The 26309-nt window shown below is 44.7% G+C and overlaps 1 protein-coding gene across 5 annotated transcripts in view; it reads left to right on the plus strand.

The window, feature by feature from the left end:
- Positions 1–26309, plus strand: part of LOC138497336 (beta-Ala-His dipeptidase-like) — a 596337-nt gene that overhangs the window by 341154 nt on the left and 228874 nt on the right. The gene's annotated exons all lie outside the window — the stretch shown is intronic.

Consider the following 26309-nt stretch of genomic DNA (forward strand, 5'->3'; position numbering starts at 1 on the left):
AGGCAAACTGTTCTCCAGATTTTCAACGGGGTAGGCTTTGAAAGCCATTCTGATTTCCAGGCTCGGAAATGATAATGCTAATTTCAATATAATCAAATTCACTGAAAAAGCTTTGTTAAAGGAACGTTATGGTTAAGTTGGACCAATAAAAAATGATTAAATGCATTGAAAAAAACGTTGTTAAAGGGACGTTATGGTTTCTACTAAAATAAAAAAACACAAGAAATTCGCCAGTTATGGTAAGCTATGCAACCATAAATTCGGCCACCACCATGTACTGCTAACACTAACACCCAGGGCATCAGAGATGACATCACAAAGGGCATCATTGATGACATCACATATCCAGGGCGCCTGTTTTTGATCAGTGACAGTGAGAATTTTAAGCAGAGGAGTTGATCTCGGCTCATTGCATTGAGAACATGGTACACATACTCTAAATGTGCTGTATATGTAGACCTTAACATGTGCTATGTTCTTAAGGAACTTTTCTTAGGGTTTCGCCTAAGCTCATGGCTCACATACGTGGAACAATAAGCAGGCCCCAGACAGACAATTCATTTTTTTTTATACATGATGATGAACTCTAATCTTAGTGGCTTTTTTCTGTTCATGGTATTTGTTTACTCTTTACTAGAGTGTCCCTGTATGTGTCTCAGATTTGTATGCATTGATGCTCTCCATATATATTTTTTGTACTAACACATGTGTGGGAATTCTTGTATTGTTAGCTGTTAATTCCAAGTTTAACATTAGTCAAGATTCCTATATGCACATTTTGTGTTACATGAAGTAGTTCATAAGTTCATAAATTGTCTCCAAATCACCCGTCATATGCTGCTAGCAACATTCTAAATAGAACCCCTTGATAGAATTGATGCCATCAATGATGCCATTTGTGATGTCATATTTGATGCCCTGGGTGTTAATCTCAGAAGTGCATAGCTCACAATAATTGCAAATTTCTTTGGTTTTTTCGATTTTACCTTGCAACCATAACGTCCCTGTAACAAAGTTTTTTTCAATTGATTTCATGGGTTTTTATTAGTGAAACCTAACTACAACGTCCCTTTAATAAAGTTTTTTCACTGAATTTCAATGGTTTTTATAAGTGAAAATGTTTCATGATGTTACAACACTGTATGTAAGTTATTAATAATTCCTCTTTTAACATATGAAAGGACTATAAACCTCCTTTAACAAACATATTTGTTGCAGCGCATACTGATGTGTGTCGTGTTCAGCAGTGCATGCTGGGGATGCAAGTCATGGTTGAATTGCCTCAAGCATGATCCCAGCCCCACAAAACCACCCCCGTTAGCCAGTGCAGCTAGCCTGTATCATGGACCAATGTCCGCTATACCCCCACAATGTGACAAATGCCCAGTACTTATAGCTTTCAGCCATGGCCATTCTCCACAATCCATGAGGCATGGGCTCCGGCTATGCCACAGGCTCCAATAAGCAAATCAGAGTAGACATTTGTCCTTGCCGAGCGCCAGGCCCACTGTCCAGGCAGTAAAGTGATATCACTATTTTTTGTACATACATTTTGACACTTTGGGAAAAATAAAACAAATGACAGATTTAAAAAAACAGAATTTGTCTTCCCATTCGAGTATATCCCGATTTTGAAAATGTTACCACGTAACCAGTCCCTGGTGGCGATGCCCCCTTTAACTTCATTGCCAGTCCCTGGTGGCCATATCCAGTGGCCAGATTGTCCGGCTGTCCATGGCCACAGGATATGCCTCAGTCACCAAAGTTATATGACTATTTTTGTACCACCATTTAGACACTCTTCAAAAAATAAAACACAGGACAGATTTGAAAAATCATACTTTGGGGTCCTTGCTGATGCCCCACATTTATGTTTGTTGTAAATCTGTCCACCACTTCCAGCTGTAGCCCAAGCATAATTTCTTTTCCCAATTAAGCATATACCGATTTTGAAAATGTTGGGACACCCCTACAATTTAGCGCCCCCTTGCCAAATTCCTTCAGATTTAGCACAAATATTCAAAGGTGGGTCTATAATTGTTTTGCAAACATTTGTGCAGATCCTTCAAATGGCACCAAAGTTATAAGCCATCTAAAAATGTTGGCACCCCCCCTCTAATTGTGCCACCTCTTGGCAACATCCCACCAATCTTTGCAAAAACATTCACATTTGGGTCTGGAATCTTTTTGCAAACTTGTATGCAGGCCCGTCAAACGGCACCAAATGTATAAGCTGTCCAAACGTTTTGCAACCCCCCCTCTGATTTTCCCCTCTCTTGCTGAAATGGCACCAAGCTTTGAAAAAACATTCAAAGTTGTCTACAACTTTATTGCAATATTTCGTGCAATTTCATTTAATGGTGCCAGCGTTATAAGCCTTCAGCAAACTGCCCTTCACCGACTCTATAATGCAGAAATATGCATGGATGGCCTCGAACATTTGTCATTTGTGCAAACATCACAGAAACGTCCCCTAAAATTTGAGATGTTCACGAATATCAAAGACAGAAGCACATCTGATTTTTAGCTTTTTCTGAACATATCCCATCTCATCCTCATCACCTCTCACCTCCCCAATTATTTCATTTGTTTCACAAGTGTAATGTTTTTTTAGTATGTTTTTACCACAGTGTCTGCAGACTATGGGTGCACCTCAAGTTTTGACGTACCTTGCGTTTTTAATTAACCAATCAGCAGGTGTGTATGATGTCTGCACACTTTACGCAGCTCCCTTATTGGCTAAGAGGCGTCCGTGGACACCAACGGCCCGATTCATGGAATTTATTGCACGGTTCAAAATGACTTTGCACTGCTGGAAAACCCATCCCTCTCCCAAAGCATAGCAATGATGACCTGCTGATTGACCAAAGGCGCATCATGCGTAAGGAGGTGAGAGAGCTTTGGCACGCTGCATTGGTGATAAAGAGAGACCATTTTAGAAAAAGGAGACACAAATAAATTATTGGTTACAAGCCCATAATGCTGTAATGCTCCAGAATGATGCTGAAAAGATGCTGAAGGTGATGGGTGAAAAGAATAACAGAAATGTGTGGCTATTACTGAATGGAAGATGTCTATCTACCTGCAAGCCTCTATCAAACCCTATCCCGGAACAGATATGGGTAGCATATTTTACATCTTTGTACAACAACAATGTTGAAAAAACATTCATGCAAAAAGCAAGGTCCACTCCATCATGGAATCTCACTTTCAATGTAGAGGAAATTCTATCAATCATAAGAAACGGGAGTAGATCTAGGGCTCCCGGCCTGGATGGGTTGACTAATGTAATCTTAAGAGCAGCCCTGAGACATGGTCCCAATTTAACTGTACGTTATTCAAAAGGATTGCTCTACAAGACCATGTGCCGGTTTCTTGGAAAAAGAGCGTCATCTTTCCGATATTCAATAAGGGAGATTGTATGAAACCTGCTAATTACAGGCCCATCGCCCTGCTGGATGCCTTGGGGAATATCTTTGCATCTGGGCTGCTAAGACGATTAAACAAATGAACCCTTAAGAAGACAAAGTGGCTTCAGCAAGGGCGTTGGATGTAAACTCAATCTGTTCCTGTTGAGCTTATTGAAAATGAAGACCCTTCAAGGCGATTATAAAATCTACATGGCATGTATTGACCTCGACTGTGCGATAGTATCGTGCGGTACCACCTTTAGGCAAAGATGGCAGCGGCTGGCTGTCTGCCTCACCTCCTGAGTGCAACGAAAGATCTATATACTACTACATCTATACACATTAGACTCAACCATGAAGGTCTATTGACAGAACCCATTACAACCACGAAGGGCCTAATGCAAGGATGCCCGATCGCAGCTTTCCTGTTCAATTTCTTTATTGCAGATATGCAACACATCATGGATCCGGCACCCTCTTGGTCACCAAAACTAAATAACCAAATGATTTGGTGGCTACTCTATGCAGACGATTTGGTGATACTTGACAGGACCCCTCGTGGGCTATAACAAAAACATGAAACCATCCAGACATACGTTGATTTAAATGGCCTAGGTATTAATCCTAAAAAATCAGAAATACTAATTATGAAGAAGAAGACCTTGCAGAAATCTAAAAATCTTGTTTGGGTTCTAAATGATCATCGTTTATTTCCAGTCTCTACCCTTACATATCCTGGATGCATGATTAGTGCAAATGCAATTGAGACACCTTGGAAGGAGCATTTGGATAGGAAAGTAATTCAATTAATTGCGCAGGCAACGCTAATAGGATGCAAATATGGGAAGTTTTCACTCCTCCCGATTGTCCGTTCTATAATCAAAAGGTCGTCTCAACCCTAATGTATGGATCTGAGTCTTGTCTTAGCTTTCCATGGGACACATGGGACCGACTGGAGGGGAAGTTTTGGCGATCTGTTCTGCACTTACCGAATGTAGTCTGTTAGGCACAGTTTGTATGCAGTACTCTTAGGGTGCACTACAACAACTCTGACTACAGGTAATATGAAACCCAACCTTTGGTATAAGCTTGTACTACACTGTTTGGTAGCGTGTTGAGCAGCCAGGCTTATCTCAAGAGGGGTCAATGTGAGCTGTAGGGGAGTTACACAGAGATTCACAATAACAAGTATTCAAATAAACACTTACACACAAGGTTTCTTGAATAAACAATTATTAATGTATTTATCACTCAGTTAGAGTAAGCCTTCTTCAGAAGGGAGCAATATAAAAGCAACACACAAATACACTTCAAAAACTGCACACTCTTAGTTTCTGAATCAGTAAAGACCCTTGTGGGATGGCCCACAGACATAACCTACACCCTCAGGTGACTTCAATAGATAGGGTGCTGGGGACATTAATATCTTACTGTCTACATTTAGAATACTCTTAGGAGATGGTGAAAGAAAAGGTTATTAGAACAAACAAACGATCACAAATATTCTTAAGCAGGCAAATACTTTTGGATCCCTAAGCAGAGTCATTCAGTATAACAGGTTAAGCCAAAGTCAATGGACAAAAGTCTTATATAGGATGAAGCACTTCTGGTAGGTAAGTAGAAAAGTCTTTGCAGAATGTTTTAGAAGTTTTTGAAGAAAAGAAGAATCAAATGTATGGCCACAAGCTGTTTAGACTTGTGAGTAGTCGAAGATGCAAGCAACTCTACAATGAGTGGTAAGTTCTCTCATACTTTACAGTACCTTAGTATTGAAGAAAAAGTGCAGCAGATGACTTCTGTTCCTGAGCAGCTCTGCAGAACTCACTGTTCCTGGGCCTCAGTCATGGGGACAAGAGAGAGGACTTCTGGGGACTCCTGCACTGCGATGGGATGGTCAACGCTCGCAATCAGCAATCTTTCAAACAAGTGGCACTTCGGTGTTTCAGCTCCTCTGGACTACCGCAAATAGCAACACCATGGTTCCTGGCTCTCTAGATGGACTTTCCTTGCTTCTGGGGTCCCGCACTCTGTTGAGGGGGGCTCAGGCTTGGTCAGTCCTGCTTCCTGGGGGTCCGGAGGATCTTCCTAAAGCTCTTGACCAACTTAAAAGCAACGCACACAATCTGGTGTTCCTCTCCCTGGCTATTCAGTTTCCAGCAGCAACACTGTGGAAATCCAACCAGCTGCGAGCGAATGTCCAGGTGGCTTACTTTGGAGTTGATTGGTCCCACCAACTCAAGGGGAGAAGTCGTCCTTGCAGGGGCTTCTCTGCCTATGCAAATTTGGAGTTTCAGCACAACAGCAAGGCTTCACCGGACAAACCAATGGTCCAGGAGTTGCAGAAGGCATCCTCTTCAAGTTCTTCTTCGGTTCCTTCATCCAGTGGTTGATTCTGCCTTCCAAGCCAGAAGCCTTGCCTTTTATTCAGTTCGTTCCCATTCACATTCCAGCCTAGCTGTCAGTCACCCAGCAAGGTGGCTGTCCTTGCCAGACAGTCAGCTGGCCAATCATCACAGAGTGGATTTGGGTCTTCTAGGAGACTAAGCCCAGGGAGTTTCGGGCAGCTCCCTCCCTTCCTGCCCACCCCAGACACCCTGGAGCAAGAGGCGGGCTTCACTCGTGAATCCCGCCAAAGGCAAAGTGAACAAAGGGACCAAACCTGGTTTGGCGCGCAGAGTAAATATAGAGAAGGACCTTTCCACAACGAAATGGCAAAAAAAGAAGACCAGGGCGATTTTGACAAAAATTGCACCCTTGGATGCTTTACTGCAGCTGAGAACGCAGCCCGCGGTAAATGCACAACACAGTAGTTAAAAGTAAACCACTGCCACCAGTCATTCAGTGAGAAAAGGGTAACATAAAACATATTACATGAGAAGCTAGACAAAGGGATACTACATAACCCCTCCAGCACCCTATTGTAAGATAGTGTGTGCTGGGTCCAGAAAGTTACAAATGTAAGTAAAGTCAATTTCACTTTACTGCTCTGGGAAACAGTAGTTTATCCCAGAGAAGGTAGTTAAACCTTTGGGAAATCTGGAAGACTTCCCCGTGTCACTGCACTGAAGGTGCTGTGTGACACAATGTAAAAGATGATGCCTATCGAGTTTGTCAGACTCCATAACCAAAAGAAACACAGAGTTCAAAAATCACATTAAAATACATGAGAGAGTTGGGAAAAAGGGTCTCACTCTCTTCAGGTTAAAACAATCAAGTACTCAAAATCCAGCAAAGTTGCTGGGGGTTTCTAAGGTGGAGGAAATTAGCAAATTTCTGAGAATTCTCCCTAACATTGGTACCAGAACCTGGAAGTTATTCTGATTGGACTCTGGATTTATGGTCAAAGAGATGTCTCGATATTCTACTAGAATTAGGAATTTCAAGTGAACTCCTGAATAATATCCGCACATATGTGAAGAAAGCTGTATGGACATGTGATTGGCAATAGATAGAAACAAAAAGATCACATTCGAAGATCCATACGCTTACAAACACTTTTATAATCTAACTCTGGGATACTTGACAAAGTCTCCTAATGATAAACATCTTGATTTGTTTATGAGGTTCCGTTTGAACATCCTCCACAATAACAGCACATTACACAGATATGGCCTGACAGCGCATCCTAGATGAAGACTGTGCAATGGACATGAAAAGTCTTTAAAACATTTGACTGTGTTTTGCCAGGAGCTACGAAGTCTAAGAACGCTGTATATATATATAGCCATCAATCGGCTCAATTTGTATGAGACTCCGAGGCATGGTGGGAGGCCTTATATGATGGTGTAATACCTAGATGGACGTATGCTTTGACAACGTTTTTAGAAATAGTTTTGAAAAAACTATCGACCATTTTAATATGATGAGGAAAGGAACCTTTTTCTGGGATATTGGTAAAAGTTTGTAATAAACTGTAAACCGAATTAAAAATAAAAATAGAAAAGAAAGTGACTGCGCTTCTGACACAAACCCTGATTCATAGTCACTTTGAACCATGCAAATAATTCCATGAATCAGGCCCAGAATCAGGAAGTAAGTGCACAGACCGGACAAAGATATCACACCTTTTGGATATACATTTTGGGCATTTAGGAAAAATCAACTGTACAGATTTACACCAATTTTGAAAAAGCATGCTTCAGGAGCCAGACCGCCACTCCTTGTGCAAGTTTTGTGCAAATCCGTCTGGCGGTTTAGGCTGTAGTGGAGCGCAAAAATGTTTTCCATTCATGTCTATCGGATTTGAAAAGTTTTGGGACTCCCTTATATCTTTGCCCTCCTTGACAAAATCACACGAAACCTCTGAAAATAATTCAGAGTTGGCTGTATACCGTTTTGCAATTTTTTTTAAGGATTCGTCAAGTGACGCCATCTACTCCTGATGAAGGGAATGACAGAGACTGTTACATATTTGCACAATTTTGTATTATATATAATGTATTTGTTGATAAAATTTGATGTATATGAATACGGGAAACTCTACAATTACAAACAGAATAATATTTGTGAATAAACAAATATTTGTTTTTTTTTAAATTACTGTGAAGACCATCTGTTATAAACATTACTAAACAGTAGCTGGTTGTAGAAATATCACTTTTAAATATTTTCTGTAGACATACCTAATATACATTGTATTAGTAAAATAATTACACTTAGAATTATCCGTAAAAAACTCTTCCTTAAATATGTTGACGTATATTGTTACAAAGAGCCTTCCCTAGAAAACCATACCTATTGACTGTTTAGTGACAGTAATCTTGAGTGTGCAGGGGACGCGAGGGGTCCACAACCTGTAGATACCCTCCCTTCTTCTGTTTTCTATAACTCACAACCTAGTGTCAGGGTTGTGTCTCTCTCCTCTGCACCTCATTACTAAGCTAAAAACTACCAAACAGGTCAATTCCTGAATTACACAGGTGTGCATATGTGTTCATTTCTTCCAACTTAACCTTAACTACAAGGTTGCTACTGTAGATCGTGTAATTTAAGTTGTAAACTATTCTCTGGACACCACAGAAAAAGCAGGAGTGGACACTTTCTATCCTCAGGACACAAACAATATGGGGGTTGTTTTGTAGCACGTGCTCATTACATGGAGGGGAACACCAGTACTAGCACTTGTGTAATGCTGTGTGGCCTCCATGCAATTTTAATAATTGGCAAAAACGAGTGCAAGACCAACCAAAAAACATGCAAAATCGCCTCTGTGCCTTGTTCTTGCATTCCATTTTTGAGCAAGTGTAAATCACTCTATGTTTATTGTTAGCAGACGGCCTTTACAATGAATTCCTGTGGGATGCGTCTGCTTTTAGAGGTGATAAAACAGGTTAATTCCATCTGCATTCATTGGTTTTACACCAGCATGAAAATCTCACGCTGGCACAAAAGCAGGAGGCATTTCATAGCAGAAAGGTTTATTCCGTTTTGTGCCCCTACTCTCCCTCCAAATGAAATGAAAGTCTCCCAGGGTAGTTTTATGCCTCAACATAACACTCCAGGGCTCTACAATGGAAATGCAGGTTATGGCCTGCATGACCCCTTCCATGGCATTGCAGCTTCTTGTCACAAGGGCAAGGCACAGTATTGTGTTTCTTAAAACATGCCGCTTCAGTTCAGCAACATCTAAAGAAGGTAGTGGTAAGGGGATGTCCATGAAAATACTCAATGGAAAAATGGCCGCATCTTTTTTCTTTTTTTTAATAATGCAGGGGGAGACCACCCACCCCCACCTTCACTATTACCCTTGCCCCCCCCACACCTACATATTTAAAAAATGTCCCAAAATTTAGCAAAAAAGATGGTGCCATTTTTCCATTCAGTATTTTTCTTGTGAACATTTCTGCGGATACCTTGGTATCAGTGGTCGAAGTGTACTCCATTGCCACGGCCCCTCCCATGCACAATACAAACCCCAAACACATGTGCCTGCTGTTTAAGGGAACGCTCAGTGCAGTGCACTGAAATAGCAAGTTTCAACTTCTTCCTACACTTTTATTTTAAAACAAAATAATTGCGTTACGGTTTCTTTTTAAGATAAAAGTATAGGAACATTAAAACTTAATTTAAAAAAGTGGAGGAGCACCGCTCCCACCCTCTTCGACCACTGCCTAGTATGGTCCTGACATGTAATGTACAAGACTATATTTTTACTCGGTTTGCCATTCCGATAAATAGTGCCACAAACAACATTTTTTAGGGTGCTACTGCCATGCAAATTATTGCAAAGATGCTACTTTTGAGGCAATGTAAGAGCCATGCAGAGCCCCAGGTAAAACAGTTTGAACGAAAACACTGAGGGCCTCATTACAAGGGCGGCACTCCCGTAAGGAAGGAGCGCCGATTACGAGGTTCCCTTTGCGGGACCCAGACCAGACGTCTGGTAAAACCAGACGTCTTTTCCGGGTCCCGCGAGGGGAAGAGGGAGTTAATAACGGGCCATTCGTAATGTGCCCGTTATTACCTCCCTCACCATTCCCATTGAGCCATATGGGGGCTCAAATGGGAATGGGGAATGGTTCCTTCAAGGAGGAATTACTGGGTCCTCCAATGTTGGAATGAACCGGTTATTCCTCTTTGAAGGAACCCAGTAATGGAGCCAGGTTTGGAGGCAGCCATGGTGCTAATAGAACCATGGCTGCCTCCAAACTCGTAATGAGGCTCTGAGTCTGCTACTGCTTGAACAATCTTTTAAATTCTAACATCTGTATCCAGATAGCATTTGTAAAACTGGTGCGGCCAACATGTTTCATGCTTCTTCAGGGATCATTAAATGCTAAACACGTAGGAATTTTTTTAGCGCAGTTATCTGCAAACAGTGTGAAAGCGCAACTGTGTGCGTTTAGTTCAGGAACGTTATTAACTGTTCTGTTGGCTGCGTTTGGCCATGACTCAATGAACTTGCACAATCAAGTTGCTGCATTCCCAGATGCGAAACATTTACGTACATCATAATTACCTCAATGCAGACCACACATTTACAGTGAGGGTAGCAAATAGTAAATGTAGACGTTCTGTTACATTAAGTTATGATCTGTAAACCCTTGCCAAAGACTCTGTCCTGCCTACACTGCTCTATAGTGACAATGGGTCTCATTACGAGTCTGGCGGTAACCCTGCCGGTGCTACTGGCGGTTTACCGCCAGACTCGTAATATTTTACCAGCGCCTGACTTCCCAGTAAAGCCCGGGAGAGTATAACTCTGGCAGCCCGGGAAGTCAGGCACTGGTAAAATATAAGCCCCCATTCCCATAGTACTCTATGGGAATGGGGAATTTGAAGCGCCGACACCGTTGTTAACATTGCTGGCGCTTCCGTGAAGGGTCTGCCTACCTTGGCCGCTGAGCCTGGCCTGTCTGGCACAGCGGCCAAGGCAACCAGACACCTAGTTTGCCGGTCCGGAAACAAGGGTGCCGGTGATCTTACCGGCACCTACCTACACTTATGGGTACCATCAACGACATGCAAGCTGAATTCTGGAGCACAGCTGGCAAACCAATGCATTTGGGGCCGTTAAATGCATCCATGACCATCTATCCTCCCAAGACACACAAACAGTTCTTTGGGGCCAGAAACATTATTACATTAGAACATCATCAATCAGCGAGCCCTCTTTAAGTGTTATTGGCTACATTCATGTCACTGTGCACATCTACAACTACAAAATCAATATCCAGTCTGTGTGGGATACAAAGTATATCTTCTTCAATTGCTTTGATCAATATCCTCAGTCAGAGCATAAGGCAAGTTGCCCTAGCAGCAGCACTGTCACCTTAAACCAAACACAAATGAATACACCTTTGACTACTTACAACTACCATTTTAGCATTTTAGCAGTTACAACATAGCAATGTGAACTCTCTCTTCCATTTAGACTTGTATACACAACAACAATATAATGCAGCCACGATACCATCTAATGGGGTATTTCTGCAATTAATACTTCTGTACGCTCAAATTTAGTCTCTGAGCAATTGTAGCTGTCACACGTAATAAATGAACCATTTCCATGTGTAACCGATGTGATTGAAATGTCTCCATTTAAATTCTGTGATGCATATCGTGACTGTGACATGTGTAATAAATAAACAAGAGGAAGACTTTCCTAACATCTCAACTTTGCTTCATTTGAAAGATATGTGACAAAGTCGCTAGGGCCCCACCCAATGGGAGACTGGCAAACACATCCCCGGAGGGTGGTAGGTGGGATATCGCCCGTGGTCCTTCAATTCTCCAAATGTTGGTCAGATAGTTCTAGACCACGTGTGTCTCCTATAGCTAGCTGTCAGCCAATCCATAGCCAAGATAAAAAGCTCTCAGAAACAACGCCAGGCAACTAAGGAGAAAGAGAAGCATACACGACTTAAGGTCTGGAGGTTTGGGCATGGATCAGGATTCCCAGTATGGCATGTCCCCGAGCGACAAATCCTGGTATGCACTGCGGTCTGCACTCTAAAGCAAAATATAAGGCACAGACAGATAAGGCCTTTGCACTGGATGCACGATTGTGCACTGCTGTATTCATTACACATACACAACCAGAAATGGGACAGCCAGTTCCCCATAAACTTCCCAGACAGATCACTAGGTCGGGCATCAGCCGTGACACTCCTCTCTGACTATCATGGTGGGCACACAAAGTAAACCAGCTAAAAACTACCCTCAGCTGGAGTTAAGGAGGAGAAGGTTTTTCACACAAGGGGAGGAAATGGGCACTAGGGTCAGGGCCAATCAGGCCCAGACAGGGGTAGAAGAGTACAAAAAAAAGTAGTGAAACTGTGGTCTCGGCAGGGGAGAGAGTAGGTGGAAGCATAGTGTAACATGTGACAAATGTTGCAGCCAGGGAATTCCAATAGTCTATGTGACTCATAACTAAGGCCCCTAGTGCAACTTTACACTTGCACAGGGACATGGATGGAAAAATCGTGCATATAGAATGGTGGATATGGTCACAAAAAGTAGAGGAATGGTAAACAGAAATAAATAAAAGTATTGGAACACCGCTCCTGACCGTTCCCACTCACTTCAACCGCTGAGCCCAGAGAAAACCATAAAGGAATGGGGCAGCTAATCAGAGCCCTTATTGCCCCAGTCACCATATTATTCACAGTATAAAAGGCAGACCGTCTCAACTAGCTTTGTTGGGGAGAGGATAGTGGTCTTGAGAGCTTTGTTTCTGAGATTGAGAAGAGCTAGAGAGAAGTTTGGAGGATGAGGAGGAGAGATCAAGGAGAAGAGAAGAGAAAGGGAGAGGCTGGGGGAGAACAAGTGAGAGTAAGAGCAGAAAGAATAGGAGATAACAATGAGCAGAGGAAGGGAGAGGTTGGAGGAGAAGGGAGAGAAAGAAGAGGAGTGTTAAGACACTCAAGGTAAGGGTAGCACTGGCAGAGCAGCCAGGCCTATCTTAGGATGGAGAGAGGGCTGTAGGAAGGTGCAAAGAACTTGTAGCATAAATATGGTTCAAAGAGACACATACACTCTTGGAGTTATGTAAAATAATGGTTTATTTTATATGTACCTAGGCAAAGAATTCTTTGGAAAGGTAAGTACTATGTTAAAAAATTAAACAAAGTATAACACCAATACAATACTTCTGATAAGTAAACCAAAGTGTAAAAGACTTATAGAATGCCATTATGCAATTCAAGGTAAGTAAAAAACACGTTGTAGTAAACTTTGTAACTTATTCTGTTTCAGTAATAATACAGTTGCAATACCAACATAAGCAAGTAAGCACATTGCAACACTTGTAGGCCGTATGCTTTAGCAGTGCTTCCCTAACTAGACATGGGTATTCACAGAGGCTGAAGCGGGCACTGGTGATCCAGTGGCAAGCTGTAGGCAGAACAGGATAGGGCACAAACTGTAGGAAAGTCAGAGTTGCAGAGGATTTCTCTTATAATAAGTAAGTACAATACTTTATAGTTGGCAAAAGATTCCAGGGACTTCGTAGAAGGCTCCCTGAATACGTTTTAGCATAAGGCCTGGGTGAACGTGTATGGGCGAACCCTGAAATGTACAAATCACCACCCTAGCCACACAGGAGCAACAGAAGAACTCTAGGTAAATACTACCTCAAATCTCACAGTATGTCAGCAGTGAAGAAGATGATGCAGGTGGACGCCCTCACAATGACCTGGTCACCGAATTCTTAGTCTTCAGACGAAAGGACACTAGCAGCAGTCAAATCGAAAGGCTCCCGGCAAAGGATTCTACGTATCTTCTCGTGGCTGTGTAGTTTTGGCACCCTTCTCAAGACAACGGATGAAGAACGGTTGCCGTCCGAACGATTCACCTCGCCTTCTCGGTTCAGCACTCTGGTGAGGGGACTTCAAGGAGTGGAATCTTGCATCTGAGCTCTGACAGGAGTCCATAAATGTTTCAGGAAGATTTGTTCTTCATAAGACGATGCACAGCACTCAGGCTCCAGGTCCCCGGCTATCGGGAGGTTTGCGGCCCAGGAAGGTCACAGCACATCGTGGGATCATTTGAAATGCAGGTCATCTCACGGCTGATTGATCCCACCACTCCAAGGGAAGGAGACATCCTCTTCAGTGCTCCTGTGTTGCATGTCACTGAGCTGGCATCTCTGGTTGTGGTAGGAGCTTCAGGTGACTTCTTCTCTTCTTCCCCATCTGATTCATTTCCAGTGGTTGACTTGTCTTCAGCCTCAGGATTCAAGCCATTTATCCAGGAACACAGCCAATCAGCATGCATGCTTCATTCAAACTATGAAGGGTGGCAAATCTTTCAGGACAGCCAGCCTCCCAGTTGGAACTGGTTCCAGTCAGGCATGCCAGAAGACAGAAAACTGCAGAGTTTTGGACTCCTCCCCCGTTTCCTGTATTCACAGACACTCTGGAGCCTCAGGAGACTTCACAAAGGATTCCCGTCGAAGACAAAAGTCAAACCAGGACCTCCCCGATCCGGCACGACAGAAGAAGGACCAGGAAAGGACAGGCACACAAGAAATGGTGAAAAAAGAATACAGTCACCATTTTAGGCCAATGGTGATTCTTCTGTCCATTACCGCAGCTGTGAATGCAGTCTGTGAGCACAAATTACACAGAAGTTGGTAGAACACATCCACTTCCATTAGCCATTCAGGTATTCTTGTCACTGTAACAAATATGTTACAAGGAGCAGTGAGAAAGGGGACAGTGTAACCCCTCAGCATTCCACATAAGGTGGTGTGTGCTGATCTTACAATGTAAAATGTAGAAGGAATAAAAAGTATCCCACTACCCTTGGGAACATTAGTTCTCACAAGGAAAATAAAAGAAAAGAAAAATTGAAGGCCGAGGGGCTCCCAGCCACACTGCACAGAGAGTGCTGTGTGATGCAAAAGATCCCTATACAGTTGGAAGAAAGTATGACTCCAAAAATAAGGTATGGACAGACACAAACATGACTCCCATAGTTTGTGTAAAAGAAGGGGTGAGCGGGGGGAAACGTTCCCACTCACCCAGGTAAATAGAAAAGAAATCCACAAGTCCAGTAAAAAGTGCTGGGGGTCTCACAGGAGAAGGTGATTTGGAATAAAATTAAAAATCTGTCCTAACAGTACAGCATGGCTTGGACATTTAAACTCAGGATCATTGGCCCTTCTACAGCAGGGGATACACAGTAGAGATGCACTCATTCCAACACCCTTTTGTGTTGATTGTAGAAAGCTCTTGAATTTCTGTTTGTCTGAAGAAAACCTGCAGTCCCATTGGAGTTCTCCCAGTCTGTACTTATAATTCTTGTTGTTTGGGGTGGTTAGGTTTGGAGGCTATTGACAGATGGAACCTGGGAATGGGGACTCTGTGCAGAAGGAAGACTTTATCATTGTGAAAGTTACTACTCAGTTGCCCAGAGTGCTTTCTAGTTTTTTATCCTTAGAGGAATGCAACTCCCATCAGTGTGTAAATCAAACTGTGTTCAGAACTCAAAATCCCAGTCTCTAGGTCTTCCGTTCCTCCCTCTATGTGACAGTTATCACTAATGAAAGAATGTGTTTATTTCTATAAAGCCTGGAGCCCTCTTGGTGTATGAACATGAATTAATCTGTATTAGAATTCATTTTACACAATAATCTCCAGGTGCAACACATTGTCCTGTGTAGGGGTGCAGAAGTAAGGCTCAGACACAATGGTGGCAGGTTTTTGGATATAGAATGTTATTAATTACAAGAGGGTTGGAAATATGCCCCACTATCCCTAAAGCTAAAACGGGTTTCCCTACCACAATGGAAACTAGTGAAATGGTCAGGAAGACCAAAACTGAGAAGTCTGTTACTGTTGTGTACAGAAACCTACTTCTATCCCTAATACTAATAATCAAAAACAACTGCCCAAGGATGATCTCTTTTCTACGTAAAAAGTGTTCTTTGTGTTTTAAACAAACAGAAAAGTTACTAGTTTCCATGGTAAGAAAGTGATGTAAAATAATGTTGCAAAATACAAGATTTCAAAGCTAGGGTTGTGCTCCTTTGCCCTAGACTTCTTCTCACCCCAAGTTGCTGGATAACTCACGTAGAACTTTTTCTTAGCCTCACAGTTTTTATATCCTACCAACTAGGCATGCTCCGCTGCCAAGCACAGGATTCATTTTATCAGTGACAGGGTTCTTAACCCCCTTATTCTCAATCTCTCTTGTGGGTGCGGATCCCAGACTCGCAATACTTTATATGGCTTGGTTCATCTCCTGCCAAGCAAGTATTCTTTCTTGGGCTGTCTCTTTTCTTCCTACAGGGACCCAGACCCTTTTTGCTTTAGACTTTGGCTTCTTATATGGGTGCGGGTCCCAGACTCGCACTGTTGCATTGTATCCGCTTGGTTCACTCCAGTGGCGTAACACAAAATGTGGGGGCCCCCTGCGAGCCATGCTGAGGGGGCCCCCAACTCGGCAACAAATCACGGGTTGCGCCACACTCTGGGCCGGCCTAGACTGTCACGCTTGCACAATACGCATGAACGTGCTGCTGAAGGGGTATGCCGCACACTGCACTAGGAAAAAGATATAAATATGTGTTTTAATGCAATATACAGCACACTTTCTGAGATAAATTGGCTATAAAGCCAAAGTGTTTGCAATTGTTTTGTAGGGTAACACAATCCAATACATGCAAGTCACCAACAGTGCACAGGAACATTAATGCTTCCAACTGGCTGCACAATGTAGACCAGTGTAAACACGTAATAACATTATAGTACAGAATGCCAGGCCACATTTAGACATACCTAGACTGTTTTCAGCAAAATGCCAGTCAAAGCAATAACACTCATCAAGAAGAGAGCACACAATAAAGCATGTGTCTCCATGGCCTCGAACAACACGGCCAAACTCTTTAAAATCTGCAAGGAACTGGTCAATCCTGTTGTGGTCTATACCTCTTCTGTTCCCTCCCATGCCCTCTGTACAGCTCTGGCCTCTCATTTATCTGCTAAATCTCAGGACATCCTGTCCTCTATGTCCTCTTCCTCTCTCTGCCCATTTTGGCCATCTCTTCTCTCCTCCTCCTTTTTCCTCTTTCTCTCTGACAACACCTGATGAGGTTTCTAGACAAGTCCGATCTATGAAAGTGTCGTCCAAACAGGTGCTCCGCTGCTCCTCCAGAACCATCAAAGCCCATATTGACACCCTCGCTCCAGCCTTGGCCGATTTCTGTAATCACTCTTTTGCCACTGCAATGTTACCCTCTCCCTTTGAGCACTCCCTTGTGCACCCACTCCTCAAGAAGCAGTCTGCTGATCCTACCTGCTGGAAAACTATCGCTCAATCTCCACCTTTCCTGAGCAAACTCTTGGAAAAGCTTGCCATCTCCCAGCTTACTCTCCACACTGAATCTGTTGGTTGTCTCCATGACCATCAGTCTGGCTTCAGAGCTGCCAGAGGCATGGAAACTGCTCTCCTTAACACCTGTGCTGCTCTCTAACCTTGATTCCAGCATTCCTTCTATTCTCATCCTTCATCTTTCCTCTGCTTTCGACAGGGTCAACATCCCCATCCTGATCAATCGACTCTGTGAGGCATCACAGATCAGACCCGAGAGTGACTGACCTACTTCCACTTGGACCGCCACTCCGCTCCCAGGTCGATCGTGGTCCCATTCTCTCCGCCACCTCTCTCTACCTGTGGCATTCCCCAGGGCTCTATCCTCTCACGCTGGTTTTTCAACCTCTACTTGGCCACTTTGGCCTCCCTGATCTCTACCTTATCCTCTAACTTTCAATGTTGTGCGGATGACTCAGCTTTCCTTCAGGCTCCCCTCATCCTCCTCTCCTCTCTTGCTCATTCCTGACTGTCTATCCACGATTCAGGATTGGTGCACCTCCAACAATCTCTGCCTTAATGCCAGTAAGACAGAGATCCTTCTCATTGGGACCCTTGCCACTGTGTTTCCTCTCTCACTATAGCAGACCACCTTGGGCCCTCTTCCTTTGCCTTCCTGCGAGGCAAAAAACCTTGGTGTCATCTTCAAAGCCACACTCTCTTTCTCTCCTAACATCTCGGACATCGCCAAGAAGTCCCACTACCAGCTGCTCCTCTTCAAAGGGACTCTTCCCTTTCTCACTCTCCACCAGAAGCTCACTGTCTCTAAGCTGGACTACTGCAACAGCCACTTTCTCAATCTGTCTTCCCCTAGTCTCCGTCATCTGCAAATAATCCAGAACAGGACTGCAAGACTTAGCCTTGGCCTCAAGCCCTGGGATTGTATTTCTCCAGCCCTGAAATTTCTCCACTGGCTGCAAGGATCAAGTTCAAGAACCTTTGCATTGCCCACAAGGCTTTCTGGGGCCAGTGCCAAAACTAAATCCAATGCTCTCTTCCAAAATACCTTCTTTCTCTAACCCTTCACTCAGCTACCTCCAACTCTCTAAGGCTTAGACATTTCTCCAGGCAGAGAGTGGGGGTAGACCTCTCTCCTCTGCTGGTGCCTCCAACTGGAATGGCCTCCCTGCCCCTCTCAAACTTGAGGCGGACAACCTGAAGTTTCGGAAGCAGCTAAAAGCTTTCCTCTTCTCTGCTGCTTTCGCTCTCTCTCCCCCCCTGCTGACCTACCTGACCTACCTGTCTGCTGTACTGACTGGCTGCTTGGCTACCCTCAGAGTCTCTCTGAGTCCAGGCTCTTTCTTGATTGGTCACCCTTGCAATGCCTCCGGGCCTACCATGCACTTAGGGGTTGTAACTGTAACCCTGCAGTCCATTGTTCTCCTTGCACAACCAATAGCTGCTCTGCCCTGGCTGCACTTACTGAGAGCATTGCTGCCCTGTTTTCCCCTCCCCTCTCACTTGCACTTCCCTGCTCCCTTTTCCCTTGCACTTCTCGTTCTCACAATGACACAAGGCCTAGTGAGATCGTTTGTCTTGTCCTCCCTCTATCATCCCTCCCTTGTGTACACTTGTGTACAGGCGCATTATAAATGACTTGAATCATATCATATCATTTTATCACAGATGCCCAGAAAAATATACAATGCCGCAGTAAGAAATGGCTAGACTGGCAGCACCCAAATGCCAATCTAGCCAGGTAATTAAAGTTAGCAGGACTACTTTATCAGAAATGTCCAGTTAAAAGAAAGTCATACCAAACTGAGGAATGACTAGACTGGCTAAATCAAAATGCCTCTCTAGCCACTAATACCACATATCATGCCTGCTTAGCCTGGACATGGACAACCATTATGATTTATCACACAATCCTGCCCACCCACACATCCACTCTCCCTCCCACCCACCACCCCAACCTCCACAATCAGCTCCTTGGCCCAGAATTACCTCTGCGTCCCTCTTCCTTGTCCCAGAGCTTTCGTATGAGGCTCCTTGCCTCATAGGTAAGTACTGGGATGAGGAACAGTGGGACTAGGAGTGATGAAGATTACAGGTAGCTAAATCAGGCATTATCTCCATGTACCTCTACCTCTTCCCAGTACTTTTGTATGAGGCAGAGTGCCTCAAACACACATACTGCCTCGTATATAAGTACTGGGACGAGGAAGAATAGGGCTAGGAGTAAGCAAGGCATTAAACACAAGTAGTAGCACAACACCATTGAGTTGACTGGGCTTCAGCACTACCCCCCCTGACATTTTGGGCTATATTGACTCAACTTGGCTAACATTTAGAGCAGTTGCCAGACCGAACAGGACACAGATTTTAAACGGCACCTGTTTTTTGCTGTTAACAAGAACCCAGCAATTACCAACGTAAAGTATTTCACTGTTAGTACCTGCATTCAAATTCCACATTGTTTAGGCGATTGAAATCGTGATGTGGGTTTAGTACTTGCATGCCAGGGGAGTGATTGGAAGGGTAGAGAGGGAACAGGAGACTTATAGGAGAGAGTTAACTGCTTGTAACATTGAATCTGCACTAGAATAGTCTCATTAAAATGCGTAAATAATTTGGATGCGCCCACACAAATAAGTTTCCCCCTGCCCACCGCATGTGAAGTTAGCGCCTCTCCCAACATTTGAAGGGTTAGCCCCCCCAAAATGAAGGTTTTCTTGTGCCCCTGTACACAAGCACACACCCCATTCACCTTATACACACCCAGTCATCCACACATTTAAGTGTGCACCCTTTCACCATACACTCACACAGGTAGCCACCTATACATTTATGTGTGCACCCTTTCACCATGCAGGCACACCCCCACAGCCACCCATACATTTAAGTGTGCACCCTTTCACCATACACACACAGGCAGACGGCTATACATTTGAGTGTGCACCCTTTCACCATAGACTCATACACGCACACCTCATGGAGTTGAGGGGGGGCCCTATTACTTAAAAAAGAAATTGGGGCTCATTACGGGTCCAGCGGTAACCGTGCCGGTGCTACCGGCGGGTTGCCGCCAGACCCATAAAAAATTACTATGGCCTGACTTCCCGGTGCCACCGTGCTATTTCAAGTACGGCGGCTGGGAAATCAGGTGCCGGTAATTTCGTTAAACCCCAGACTCCACGGGAATGGGGACACAGAAGCACCTGCACCATTGTTAACGGTGCCGGTGCTTCCGTGACAGGTCTGCCTACCGTGGCTGCTGTGCCTGGCAGGGTCAGACCTGTCGGGCACGGCAGCCCCACAAGGCAGACCTGTAATATGCCGGTCCGGAAACAACAGTGCCTGTAAGCTTACCAGCACCGTTGTTTCCGGACCGGCATGGTCAGAATGAGCCGCATTGTTTCTTTTTTAAGTCACTATAACTTCATTAAGAAATTATTTCAGTTAAGGACCGAACCATAATCAAAATAATTTCTTTATGATGGCTGAGTGGCTTCAAAAACAAACAATTTCTTTTTGAAGGCATAGGGCTCCCCACCCTTCCCCCCACCCCATGACATGGAGGCCTCCAGCCTAGGGTCTTCCATGTCATGGGTTACGGGGGCCCTCAGACTTCAAAAAGAAAGTTTCTTTTTGTAGTCACTCTGCCTTCATAAAGAAATTATTTCTGTTACAGAAATGTTCTTTATGAATGTAGAGTGAATTTCAAAAGAAACTTTTTTTTTTTTTAGAAAAAAAAAATATTTTTTTTTTTTTTTTTTTTTTACTGGGGCCCCCTCCCAGCCATGTGCTGGTGGGGCCCCCCACACCGCGGGCCCCCCCGCACCGCGGGGGGTGCGGGGGCCCCTGTTACGCCAGTGGTTCACTCTCCTGCCAAGTATATAAATGTCCTTCATTCACTTCAGTATCTCAGACCCTCTCTTTGGGTGTCAGTCCCAAACTTGCACAGTAGCGTTGTAGCCGCTTGGTACACTCTCTTGCCAAGTATACAACTGTCTCTCATTAGCTTCAGGGTGCCTGACCCTCTCTTTTCAGTTCCTGAGCTCACCCTGTTGCTCCCCCGGACCTCTCACAGCTTCCGAGCAACCGGCATACCTGTTTGCTTACTCGTCTGTGTTACTGGCGATTCCCAGACAGCTGTATCCCTTCTGGAGGCTCCGGTAATGTTCGGGCGTCCAGTCGTGTCTGCAGCGGCTCTGCAGACTGAAGCCTTCCTCCAGCTGCACTTTCTTACTCTTTCACGCTTCACTGAGTTCTGTGGCTCATGTCAGCGGCTTCCCTGTACGGCTCCGGCTATTCCTCTTCGGGGAACGTATCTCTCCCTCACACGTCTCTCCTGTGCTTTGGTTTGAGCTTGAACTGGCTTTGAAAACCCACATCTGATGTACTGCTTAGGGCCAATCACTGGAGTTTGGAAACTAGACTGATGGTTCTGCTTCTTGTGAGTGATCTTTGTACACGCGGCCATCTTCTTCATCACATTACCAGCCTTAAAGTTACATACAGGATCGTTTGTATTATCTGGCTTTTCAGCGTTGCCTTGTAGATTAGGTGGACTGAGTTGTCAATAACATATATCAGCTCTATCCAGGAAGGGGGAAGGAGGATATAAAGTTGGAGAAGGGTTTGGAGGTAGTAAAGTGGGGTGATACCGCATTCTCTGGTGATGGTGGTCCCCAATCCCATTAGGGGGATTTCTTCCCTATGTGATCCTCCCTCTGTGCACCACCCCCAGGGAGACTATTGTACTGTGAATGCACTGCCCTGGTCCCAGGGGAAAGGTCTCCCACTAGGGAACAAGAGATGACACCCACACATTCATCACACCTATATCTTTAAAATTCACTGAGGTTGAGGTGGGAAAATCTCTTGAACGCCAGCAAGCTGTTAAAGCCCCAGGATCTGCTAAAAATCCTGTGATTGTTTTTATGTTTTAATTTACTGAGACAACTCTATAGCATAAAGATAGAAGGTATGTTTAATCAATAATATCATATTTCACATGAATATAAAATATAATAATATGTGTAACACATACTCTAAGGTTGCATTAGGTTGGATGTGTATTTCACTCATAACAAAAAGTAATGTAATATATTGCAAAATGGATCTGAGGCAGTTTTAGCAGATCTCAAGTGTTTGAAATGTTTTATTTATATTTTAATAGTTGGCAGTGGTGCACAGTAAGACATTTCATAATTATCAGACATTGTGTGATTAGTTTACCTTTTTTTCTTGTGGGAACTGTGGCAAATACTGAAGTGTCATCACTGCTTTAGATGGGAAAGCCCCTTCCCATGAGACCAGTGTGGTGAGGCAGCTACCCGATAGTCCCCCTGGGGGTGGTACTCAGCTCAGCCGGAGGATCTCGTGGGGAGGGAGGACCCCATTGAGAGCAGTGGCCATCTAGGAAGAATACACTATCTCTTTGACCCTCCCACCTTCCCTCAAACCTCTTCTCTTACCCCTCTACCAAGTACCCCAATCTACTTTTGTGATACATCTCTGGTGGAGACCACGGGGAAGAAAGACAATCATAAGGTATCCATTGGCAGTAATGGGACGAGGAAGAGGCCAAGAGCACTGAGGATCGATGTCAAGAACTAACACATGAGGTCTAGTCATTCACATCAGCTGATTGGCTCGCTGTTATTCAAAACAGGAGAGGGAACGGAGCGACGGCATGTTCTATATCTTGGCCCAGACTGAGAGCTCGACAGGCTACGTGAAAGAGATCCGACCTGGAAAGCCGACGGATTTGGGGAGAGGAGCAGGTCTGCAAAGCTCCCAGGACGCAGGAACCTTCCCACAGAGGGAGATGTTCTCTCTCCAGGAGCGAGGACAAGTTTAGTGCAAGAAACCCTCCATCGGGCGACTGGAGTGCCTCGCGGTAGAGCTTCTTTGGGTAGCTGAAGAAGCCAGAGAAGATCCTGGGAGACCCGAACGCAACCGTTCAGAGAGTACAAGAGACATTAAGTAAAGTGAGATCTAGCAAATCTGAACAGTTGCTGTCCCCAGTTTACACAGCATTGCAATCATATAGTTCCATGAAACAGAGTCAAACGCTTTTTCAGCGTCAAGGGTGATTGCTGCCACCTTAGGGTTTGGATCCATTTGTGATTGCAAAAAACCTTCTCAAGTTCAGTGCCGTTGACCTGGCGGCGATAAATCCTGTTTGGTCAGTATGAATTAGTTTATTCATGTGCGGGAGCAGCCGATTTGCCATTACTTTGGCATAGATTTTGGCATCTGAGTTGATCAATGACAGTGGGCGGCAAGACGCAGGGTCCTGGGGAGGTTTGTGTGGTTTTAACAGGACTGTTATTATCGCTTCTCTCATGGTGCTCGGTAGCTCACACCTATCGAGCGCCTCTTCCCAGACTTCCAGCAGTTTTGGAGCCGTCTCGGCTTTGTATGTTTTGTAGAAATCTAGCGGGATAGCGTCTGATCCGGGGGTTTTACCTGCATGTAGGTCTTTTATCGCTTGTTCACTTTCCTCGATTGACAATGGGAGTTCTAGCAGTGCCCTTTCAGTTTCCCCCAGTTTAGGCACATGAAAGGACTGCATATAGGTTTGTAGTCCCCTAAGGGTCACTGTGTCCGCGTTGGTGTAGAGTTTAACATAGAATAGCTTGAACACTTCATTAATTGCCTTTGGAGTCGTTTGCACTGTCCCATCAGGGTCATTGATGCGTGTAATGTATCTAGATCCTTGCTCTGCCCTAATTAAATTTGCCATTGCCTTGTTCGCCTTTTTGCCCTCTCCGTATTTTCTCGCCCTCATTGGTTGGATTATATAGTATAGTTCTTTTTCGGCCAGGGCCTGAAATTTTTCCAATAGTACTTGTATCTTTTGCAGGTGTGTCTTCTCTTCGGCCTCGGGTTGGTGGGTCTCAAGGTCTCTAAGTTCTATTTCAGTTTGACTTAAGTCCCTTCTGATGTCTCTCAGGGCCCCACATGCTGTCCCCATCAATTGGCCTCTCAGCCATATTTGGAAAAATTCCCAGATTGAGTTCTGGGTCGGCACTGTTCCTGAATTTCGTTCAAAGAAATCCTCTATTTCAGTCCTTAGTGGTTCAAGTACTGCGTCATCTTTCAGTTGGTCAGGAGGCATGCGCCATGTACGAGTAGTATGCTCCATATCTTTGAGGGTCAGCTTTAGGAGAACTGGGGAGTGATCCGACAGTGTACGCGGGTGGATCGTGCACTCTTCTGTTTCTGCAACCCATCCAGGGGAACATAGCCAATAGTCTATGCAGGAGCTAGACCCATGCACCCCAGAGTAGAATGTGTATTCCCTGCTGCGCAAGTGTACCTCTCTCCAGACGTCCGTCAGGGCTAGAGTCGCTTCAGCACCAGTGCTGCTCTAGTATTTTGTTTGCGGCTTCCTGTTGAGCGGTCCAGTTCTGGGTCTAGTATTACGTTGAGGTCACCCCCCCATCTTACCATTGCTGTCCCCAGAGGTGATATGAGTTCAACCAGGCGTAGGTAGAATTCTGGGCTGTCTACATTGGGGCCATATGAGTTAACCAAAATTACTTCCCTATTGTACAGATGCCCCCAGATCATTACATAGGGACCATCCTCATCTACCAGTGATTTGGACATCTGGAAATTGACCCGCTTGTGCACCACTGTGAGCACTCCCCTGGCCATAGAGGAATAGTTTGTAGCTATTTTTATGGGGCCCCAATTCCGTGCAAATATTTCTGTGACTTTCTTCGTGGCGTGAGTCTTTTGCAGTAGAAGTATGTCTACCTTGTGGCGACTTGCATATGCGAGTATCTTCCTAGCTTTTATCGGGTGTGCCAGACCCCGTATGTTCCAGGTAAGCAGTTTAATGTCCTGCATCTTTGTCTGTCTTAATTGTCTTGTCGCAGGTGTGCTCTGTCGCTTCGTCCATCACCTCTCCATTAGTGCCGTTTATGTCAGTGTTTTCGTGTATGTAATTTACTTCTCCTCCCCGGGTAAACATAGGTCTCGTTTCGGCCTGTCTATTATGAAGCTTATTTCCACACGGTGGTTCTTCCCTTTCAATTAGTGGACAACTGGCCCAACTCCCTCTCCACCCCCCACCCTCACCATCCCCCCAACTGCACAGTGTAGAACCCCTGTAAACTTTCAACTGTTGAACATGTGGGCGGCGCTGTGCGGTTATTCTGTCCTGTTTCACGTGCCAACTGGACCGTCCGTTGGGCCGCCGCGTCTGTTTTGTATATCCAGAAGTTCTGGGTGATTTAGGTGTTGTCATGCTTGTGGCATGTCTTTATGTACTTGCTCCGGGTAGTGGGTTCTTGTCTTATGACGGTTGCGGGATATTGAGTTCGATGTACCCCATAGCTTCTTCAGGAGATTCAAAGAAGTGTGTTTTCTCAGCGTATTGCAGGCGTGATTTAGCGGGAAACAACATTGCGTAGGGGATGGACCTCGCTCGGAGTGCTCTTTTGGCCTGGTCGAAGTTGTGCCGGCCCGCTTGTAATCCATTTGAAAAGTCCGGATATATGTGTATTCTGGTGGAGTCGTATGTAAGGGTGCCTTTCTCGCGTGACAATCGTAGGATCAGGTCTCTGTCCCGGTAGTCAAGGATACGGGCGATGACTGTGCGTGGTGCGGCTCCAGGTTTAGGTGGGGCTGCCAGTGCCTGGTGGGCCCTCTCAATTAAGAATTGTTGATACAGCTGCGCTTCAGGGAGGACTGTTCGGATTACTTCTTCTACATATACTTCCATCGGCACATTGATTTGTGTTTCTGCCATCCCACCCACCCTAATGTTGTTGCGCCGTGACCTAGATTCCAAGTCCTCACACTTCATTTGGACTTGTTTCAGGTCTTTCTTGATGGTCTCTATGTCTGTGCCCTGACTTGTGAGGGTGTCATCAACTGTGCTTATCCTGTTTTCAGTCCCCAGCACCCGGGCATTCACTTTTTGGAGGTCTGCCTTCATGGATGATATGGTGCACACTCTGTCTTCTAGTTTGGTGTTTACTGCAGCAGATCCTGCCTGTAATGCCACCATGTATGGGTCTGGCGGTGAGTCTGGCAAGTTTTTGGGTTCAGGTGTGCCGGGTCGTGAAATCTCTGCATTTGTGTTGTCCATTGCGACGTTCGTAAATGCATCCATGGGCC

This window comes from Ambystoma mexicanum, chromosome 5q (genome assembly GCF_040938575.1).
Source record: "Ambystoma mexicanum isolate Mex_15411 chromosome 5q, UKY_AmexF1_1, whole genome shotgun sequence".
In the NCBI taxonomy this organism is placed as follows: domain Eukaryota; kingdom Metazoa; phylum Chordata; class Amphibia; order Caudata; family Ambystomatidae; genus Ambystoma; species Ambystoma mexicanum.